Genomic DNA, 8815 nt, shown 5'->3' with positions numbered 1-8815 from the left:
CGTTGGTTGCGAGTTCTTTGTGTGTTTGTGTAGGTGCGTGGAACTTTTGAGGAGCCTCCTACTGGATTGATACCTTGGTTCTCAAAAACTAAGGGAAATACTTACGCTACTATTGCCGCATCACCCTTTCCTCTTCAAGGAAAACCAACGCAAGCTCAAGACGTAGCAAGAAGGATTTCTGGCGCCGTTGCCTGGGAGGTCTTCGCTCAAGTCAAGACATACCAAGTACCCATCACAAACTCATCTCTCTCGCATTTACATTATTTGCCATTTGCCTCTCGTTTTCCTCTCCCCCACTTCACCCTTGCCATTTTATTCGCCCTTTGTTTCCCAATCTCCCCCTCTCTTTCCGTTTTGCCTTCCCGTTGCCATGGCGGAATCAAAAAGAACTAAGGGCTCTTTCCTAGGTTCTGGTGCCTTGGATAACCCCTCTATCCTCTCTAAGCTCATAAATAATGATGCTATAGAAAGACCCACCGAGGTCACCAATGAGAGCTTGAATAATTTTGATGAGGATGACTCTGGAATTTTTCGCTATTTACTTGATGAGTATTTAAAAGATGCTTGGGATAGGTTATTAAGGATTCGGGCTAGCTATGTGCCACAATATCAAATTGAAGTTTACTTCAAAAGTTTCTATGTTGGCTTGCCCTCTTCTTTTAAACAAGTTTTAGATTCTATTTTTGAAGAAGATTTTCTTGAAGGGGATTCTATAGATACTTATGAAAAAATGAAAACCATATTTGGGCACCCTATGAATGATAAGGTTGAGTCAACTACTCTCTTGTGCTTTTATCAAAACGAAATTATTAAAGAGATGAAGTCTAGTCTAGAGGCAAACTTCCGTAATGTGCTTAATCTTACTTCTTCCATTAATGACCATGTGCTTACCTTAAATAGAAGAATGAATGCCATAGAAAGGAGATCCTCCTTTCCTAGTGCCAAAGATGGCACTCATTAGATCTATCTTCGCTTTTATGCCTAGCTAGGGGCGTTAAACGATAGCGCTAGTTGGGAGGCAACCCAATTTTCTTTGTGTTTTTTGTTTTTGCTCCTGTTTAGTAATAAATCTTGCATCTACCTTCTATTTAGATGTGTTTTTATCTTTTAATTAGTGTTTGTGCCAAGTAGAACCTATAGGATAACCTATGATGATAGTTGATTTGATTCTGCTGAAAAACAGAAATGTTGCACGCACGGATTTAGTTTTGTTAAATCACAGAAACGTGCTTTTGTGTTGATTCTTTTTTATAATGATCAATAAACAAATTGTACAGGACTTCCTATTTTGGTAGGAATTTTAGAGTTCCAGAAGTTTGCGTTAGTTACAGATTGCTACAGACTGTTCTATTTTTGCCATATTCTGTTTTTCGTGTGTTGTTTGCTTATTTTGATGCATCTATGGCTAGTAAAATAGTTTATAAACCATAGAGAAGTTGGAATACAGTAGTTTTAATACCAAAATAAATAAAGAATGAGTTCATTACAGTACCTAATGTGGTGGTTTTGTTTTCTTTCACTAACGGAGCTTATAAGATTTCCTGTTGAGTTTTGTGTTGTGAAGTTTTCAAGTTTTGGGTAAAGCTTTTGTGGACTATGGAATAAGGAGTGGCAAGGGCCTAAGCTTGGGGATGACCAAGGCACCCCAAGATATTCAAGGATAGCCAAAAGCCTAAGCTTGGGGATGCCCCGGGAATGCATCCCCTCTTTCGTCTTTGTTCATTGGTAACTTTACTTGGAGCTATATTTTTATTCGCCACATGATATGTGTTTTGCTTGGAGCGTCGTGTATTATATTAGTTTTTGCTTTTTAGTTTACCACAATCATCCTTTTTGTACACACCTTTTGGGAGAATACTCTATGTGCTTCACTTATATCTTTTGAGCTTGATAGTTTTTGCTCTAGTGCTTCACTTATATCTTTTAGAGCACGGTGGTGATTTAATTTTGAAGAAATTGCTAGTCTCTCATGCTTCACCTATATCTTTTTGAGAGTCTTTTAGAACAGCATGGTATTTGCTGTGGTTACAAAGGTGGTCCTAGAATGATGAGCATCCAAGTTGGGTATAATAAAAACTATCATAGAAAAGAATTGGATGCTATGATCAATATGATGCTTGATAAATGTTTTGAGATATGGAGGTAGTGATATTAGAGTCATGCTAGTTGAGGTGATTATGAAAAATACTTGTGTTGAGGGTTGTGATTCCCGTAGCATGCATGTATGATGAACCTCTTTGTGAAGAAGTTGGAGCACAATTTTATTTATTGAGTGTCTTCCTTATGAGTGGCGGTCGGGGACGAGCGATGGTCTTTTCCTACCAATCTATCCCCCTAGGAGCATGCGCGTAGTGCTTTGGTTTTTGATGACTTCTAGATTTTTGCAACAAGTACATGAGTTCTTTTGACTAATGTTGAGTCCATGGATTATAAGCACCTCACCTTTTCACCATTGCTAGCCTCTCTTGTATCGCGCAACTTTCGCCGGTACTATACACCCACCATATACCTTCCTCAAAACAGCCACCATACCTACCTATTATGGCATTTCCATAGCCATTCCGAGATATATTGCCATGCAACTTTCCACCGTTCCGTTCATATGACACGCATTACTTTTGTCATATTTCCTTTTGCATGATCATGTAGTTGACATTGTATTTGTGGCAAGGCCACCTTCATAATTTTCATACATGTCGCTCTTGATTCATTGCATATCCCGGTACACCGCCGGAGGCATTCATATAGAGTCATATCTTGTTCTAGCTTTGAGTTGTAAATCCATAAAAGTGTGATGATATTCATTATTAGAGCATTGTCCTAGTGAGGAAAGGATGATGAAAACTATGATTCCCCCACAAGTCGGGATGAGACTTCGAACTTTACAAAAAAAAGGCCAAAAAGAAAAAAAAAGAAGGCCAAAGAAAAAGAAAGAAAAAAAAGAAAGAAAAAAAAGAAAAAAAAATAAAATGAGAGAAAAAGAGAGAAGGGACAATGCTACTATCTCTTTTCCACACTTGTGCTTCAAAAAAGCACCATGATCTTCATGATAGAGAGTCTCATATGTTGTCACTTTCATATAATAGTGGGAATTTTTCATTATAGAACTTGGCTTGTATATTCCAATGATGGGCTCCCTCAAAATGCCCTAGGTCTTCATGAGCAAGCGAGTTGGATGCACACCCACTTAGTTTCTTTTGTTGAGCTTTCATATATTTATAGCTCTAGTGCATCCGTTACATGGCAATCCCTACTCACTCACATTGATATCTATTAATGGGCATCTCCATAGCCCGTTGATACGCCTAGTTGATGTGAGACTATCTTCTCCTTTTTTTGTCTTCTCCACAACCACCATTCTATTCCACATATAGTGCTATGTCCATGGCTCACGCTCATGTATTGCGTGAAAGTTGAAAGAGTTTGAGATTATTAAAGTATGAAACAATTGCTTGGCTTGTCATCGGGGTTGTGCATGATTAAATACTTTGTGTGATGAAGATAGAGTAACAGCCAGACTATATGATTTTGTAGGGATAACTTTCTTTGGCCATGTTATTTTGAGAAGACATGATTACTTTGATTAGTATGCTTGAAGTATCACCATTTTCATGTTAATATGAACTTTTATTTTGTATCATTTGGATTTGAACATTCATGCCACAATAAATAAAATTACATTGAGAATTATGCTAGGTAGCATTCCACATCAAAAATTTCTTTTTTTATCATTTACCTACTCGAGGACGAGTAGGAATTAAGCTTGGGGATGCTTGATACGTCTCCAACGTATCTATAATTTTTGATTGTTCCATGCTATTATATTACCCGTTTTGGATGTTTATGGGCTTTATTTTACACATTTATATCATTTTTGGGACTAACCTACTAACCGGAGGCCCAGCCCATATTGCTGTTTTTTTTACCTATTTCAGTATTTCAAAGAAAAGGAATATCAAATGGAGTCCAAACGGAATGAAACCTTCGGGAGCGTGATTTTTGGAATGAACGTGATCCAGAGGACTTGGAGTGCAAGTCAAGAAGCAGCCGAAGCTTCCACGAGATAGGAGGCCCCCCCCCTATAGGGCGCACCCCCTGTCTCGTGGGCCCCTCGGGCGTCCACCGACGTACTTCTTCCTCATATATAAGCCTACATACCCCGAAAACATCCAGGGAGCAACCAAAACACAATTTCCACTGCCGTAACCTTCTGTATCCGCGAGATCCCATCTTGGAGCCTCCACCGGCGCTCCGCCGGAGGGGGAATCGACCACGTAGGGCTTCTACATCAACATCCTTGCCCCTCCGATGAGTTGTGAGTAGTTTACCACAGACCTACGGGTCCATACATATTAGCTAGATGGATTCTTCTCTCTTTTTGGATCTCAATACAATGTTCTCCCCCTTTGTTGTGGAGATCTATTCGATGTAAACTCTTTTTGCGATGTGTTTGTCGAGATCCGATGAATTGTGGGTTTATGATCAAGTTTATCTATGAATAATATTTGAATCTTCTCTGACTTCTTTTATGTATGATTGAGTTATCTTTGCAAGTCTCTTCGAATTATCAGTTTGGTTTGGCCTACTAGATTGATCTTTCTTGCAATGGGAGAAGTGCTTAGCTTTGGGTTCAATCTTGCGGTGTCCTTACCCAGTGACAGAAAGGGTTGCAAGGCACGTATTGTATTGTTGCCATCGAGGATAACAAGATGGGGTTTATATCATATTGCTTGAGTTTAACCCTCTACATCACGTCATCTTGCTTAATGCGTTACTCTGTTCTTATGAACTTAATACTCTAGATGCAGGCAGGAGTCGGTCGATGTGTTGAGTAATAGTAGTAGATGCAGGCGGGAGTTGGTCTACTTGTTGCGGACGTGATGCCTATATACATGATCATGCCTAGATAATCTCATAGTTATTCGCTTTTCTATCAATTGCTCGACAGTAATTTGTTCACCCATCGTAATACTTATGCTATCTTGAGAGAAGCCACTAGTGAAACCTATGGCCCCCGGGTCTATCTCTTATCATATTTGCTTCCAATCTAGTTTTATTTGCATCTTTACTTTTTGCATCTATATTATAAAATACCAAAAAATATATTTATCTTATCATACTATCTTTATTAGATCTCACTTTCGCAAGTGGTCGTGAAGGGATTGACAACCCCTTTATTGCGTTGGTTGCGAGTTCTTTGTGTGTTTGTGTAGGTGCGTGGGACTTTTGAGGATCCTCCTACTGGATTGATACCTTGGTTCTCAAAAACGAAGAGAAATACTTACGCTACTATTGCTGCATCACCCTTTCCTCTTCAAGGAAAACCAACACAAGCTCAAGATGTTGCAGTCAACAACCCATTGGGTGCGCTGGGTCAAAGCTATCCTGCATTCATCGGATAACATCAATGCCGGCTCTGCAATCCTAATGTTGGAGAAAAAAGGTCGTTTTTGCCTCTTAAACAGAAGCTAGGGCGGCTCAAGCGCTATGGCAATGATATGGGGGAGCTGATGGTGGCTCTAATTAAATATGCTTACTCTGATAGTACTAAGGACCTCGAGTCTGATGATGAAAAGCCGGGAAAGGGAAAGAAGAGTGCAATACCAAGGGTCAGCAGCATAACCCAGCGAGTTAGGGGGGCAATGGTAAGCGCAAGGCTGATAGTAATTTAGATTTTGTGGCCAATATCAATACACAGAACAATGGACAGTGTCGTAAGGGCAAGCCACCTCCTCGGGCAGGCGAATCGGGTCTCAATCTTGAGCAGATGCTGAATCAGCCCTGCCCTAAGCATGGTACGCGGGAAAGACCGTCCAATCACCTTTGGAAGGACTGTCAAATCATGAAGGAGTTCAAAAATTCTGATTTATTCCAGAACAATCAAGGGCCGGGCGGCGGCTCAGGTTCTAGTGGAGGCTGTTCTCATGGCCCAGGTTACGGTGGAGGCGGCTCTAGTTCCGGTTTCCAGGGTCACCAAAACCATCAAGGTAATTAGGGTGGTTACAATCAACAATCCGGTCAGGGGGGTCAGCAACAGCAGCAGTGTGGATATCAAAGTCATCTGAAGCAGTTGAATAGCGAGCAGTACCACGTCTTCACCACAAGTTTATGCAAGCGGGATCAAAAGCTCCATAAAAGGGTTGTGAATGCCATTGAGCTGGCAGTTCCCCATTACTTGCGATGGTCTAAGCAACCTATTATGTGGAGTCAAGAGGATCGCCTGCCCCAGGTTGATAATCTGGTTCACTTGGCTTTGGTTGTGGCGCCTCAAGTTAGTGGATACAAATTCACTAAGGTACTCATGGATGGGGGTAGCAGCATTAATATCCTTTACTATGATACTTTCCGTCACATGGGGTTGACTGACAAAAGTCTTAAGCCGTCCAATACTGTTTTCCATGGAGTGGTGCCTGGTAAGTCAGCGTACCCTGTAGGCAAGATTGATCTGGAAGTAGCCTTTGGGGATGAACATGATTCCACAGCTGAGATACTAACCTTTGAAGTGGTCAAGATTACAAGCCCGTATCACGCTCTGTTTAGACAACCGGCTTATGCCAAGTTCATGGCGCGACCTTGTTATGTTTATCTGCAGCTCAAGATGCCGGGTTACAAGGGGACCATCACAATGCATGGAAGCCGGAAAATAGCTTTGGAGTGTGAAGAAGGTGACGATGCTTATGCTGAATCTGTCTGTGCAACGGAGGAATTGAAGTTCTACAAAGACAATGTTGATCCAGTATTGAAGTTTAAGTCTGTAACACCCATGATGCGGCTATATCTCTCACATGTCGAGGCACGACTTAGAGGCATAACCGCATGGTGGTTTTGTCGCAAGAAGGGTCATCTTCACACAATCCCATGTAATGAACAAGAATGGGATAAAGAGTTGGCTTACAATCGCCACTTCACACAATGAACATATAATTCATACATCATTCAAAGCACACACATAGTCCGACTACGGACGAAGCCAAAAGAAAAGAAGATAACCCAACTGCTAGATCCCCGATCGTCCCAACTGGGCTCCACTACTGATCAACATGAAACGAAACGTAGCAACGACCAAGATCTTCGTTGAGCTCCCATCTGAGCTCGGTTGCATCACCTGCACTAGTATCATCGGCACCTGCAACTGTTGTGATAGTATCTGGTGAGTCACGAGGATTCAGCAATCTCAAAACCCGTGAGATCAAGACCATTTAAGCTTATCGGTAGGAAGTGGTAATGAGGTGGAGTTGCAGCAAGCACTAAGCAAATATGGTGGCTAACATACGCAAATAAGAGCGAGAAGAGAAGCAACGGAACGGTCGAGAAGCTAGAAGTGATCAAGAAGTGATCCTGAAACTACTTATGCACAATCATAACACCAAGACCGTGTTCACTTCCCGGACTCCGCCGAAAAGAGACCATCACGGCTACACACGCGGTTGATGCGTTTTAATTAAGTCAAGTGTCAAGTTCTCTACAATCGGATATTAACAATTTCCCATCTGCCACATAACCGCGGGCACGGCTCTCGAAAGTTTAAACCCTGCAGGGGTGTCCCAACTTAGCCCATCACAAGCTCTCATGGTCAACGAAGGATATTCCTTCTCCCAGGAAGACCCGATCAGTCTCGGAATCCCGGTTTACAAGACATTTCAACAATGGTAAAACAAGACCAGCAAAGCCGCCCGAATGTGCCGACAAATCCCGATAGGAGCTGCACATATCTCGTTTCTCAGGGCACACCGGATTGTCCATACTTCCGATAGGCCAGTCCAGAGTTGCCCCTGGTGACCATCGGCGGCTAACAGGTTGGACCAACACTCACGACGAGCACTGGCCCCGGGGGGGGGGGGGTAAAAATAAAGATGACCCTTGAGTCTGCAGAACCCAAGGGAAAAATGCTTAGGTGGCAAATGGTAAAACCAAGGTTGGGCCTTGCTGGAGGAGTTTTATTCAAAGCGAACTGTCAAGGGGGTCCCATAAATCACCCAACCGCGTAAGGAATGCAAAATCAAGGAACATAACACCGGTATGACGGAAACTAGGGCGGCAAGAGTGGAACAAAACACCAGACATAAGGCCGAGCCTTCCACCCTTTACCAAGTATATAGATGCATTAATTAAATAAGAGATATTGTGATATCCCAACATAATCCTGTCCATCATGGAGCAATCTTCAACTTCACCTGCAACTAACAACGCTATGCGAGGGGCTGAGCAAAAGCGGTAACATAGCCAAACAACGGTTTGCTAGGAAGGGCGAAAAAGTTAGAGGCTCACATGGCAATATGGGAGGCAAGGTAAACAAGTGATAGGTAACTATGACGCTCGGATTACTATTGATAATCTCGCGTTAGTTTGAAACAATTCATATTCAATATTTGAATTTAAGTTAAACAAATAAAGCTTTCAAAAGTCAAAACTAAATTGTTCCTAATGTGTCAAATAGTCCTTAGTAAATATTGGTGGATAAATTATCTTTTAATAAAATATTTAAATGCACTAAAGTAATAGAAATGACAGCAAAAACAATTAATTAGATGCCTTTTATAAAGTTATAATAATAAAACTAAATTAGTAGTGTGCCAAAATAATTGTGGTAGTGGACTGATTAGTAATACTAATTTAGGTGCTGACTGGGTATTTTATAAAACTAAAATAAAAGAAACTTTAAACGAAAACAGAAAAGAAAATAAATAAAAGGTGAAAGATAAAAAAAAGGGAACCCCCTGGCCAACCGGGCCGTTCGGCCCAGCTGGCCGTCGAACCAACAGGCCCAGGCCAGCCCACCCACTCCCCATAACCCACACCCGGTCAAACCCTAACC

The sequence above is a fragment of the Triticum dicoccoides genome, chromosome 4B, assembly GCF_002162155.2.
Source record: "Triticum dicoccoides isolate Atlit2015 ecotype Zavitan chromosome 4B, WEW_v2.0, whole genome shotgun sequence".
Classification (NCBI taxonomy): domain Eukaryota; kingdom Viridiplantae; phylum Streptophyta; class Magnoliopsida; order Poales; family Poaceae; genus Triticum; species Triticum dicoccoides.
Note: the sequence above shows the minus strand (reverse complement) of the source record.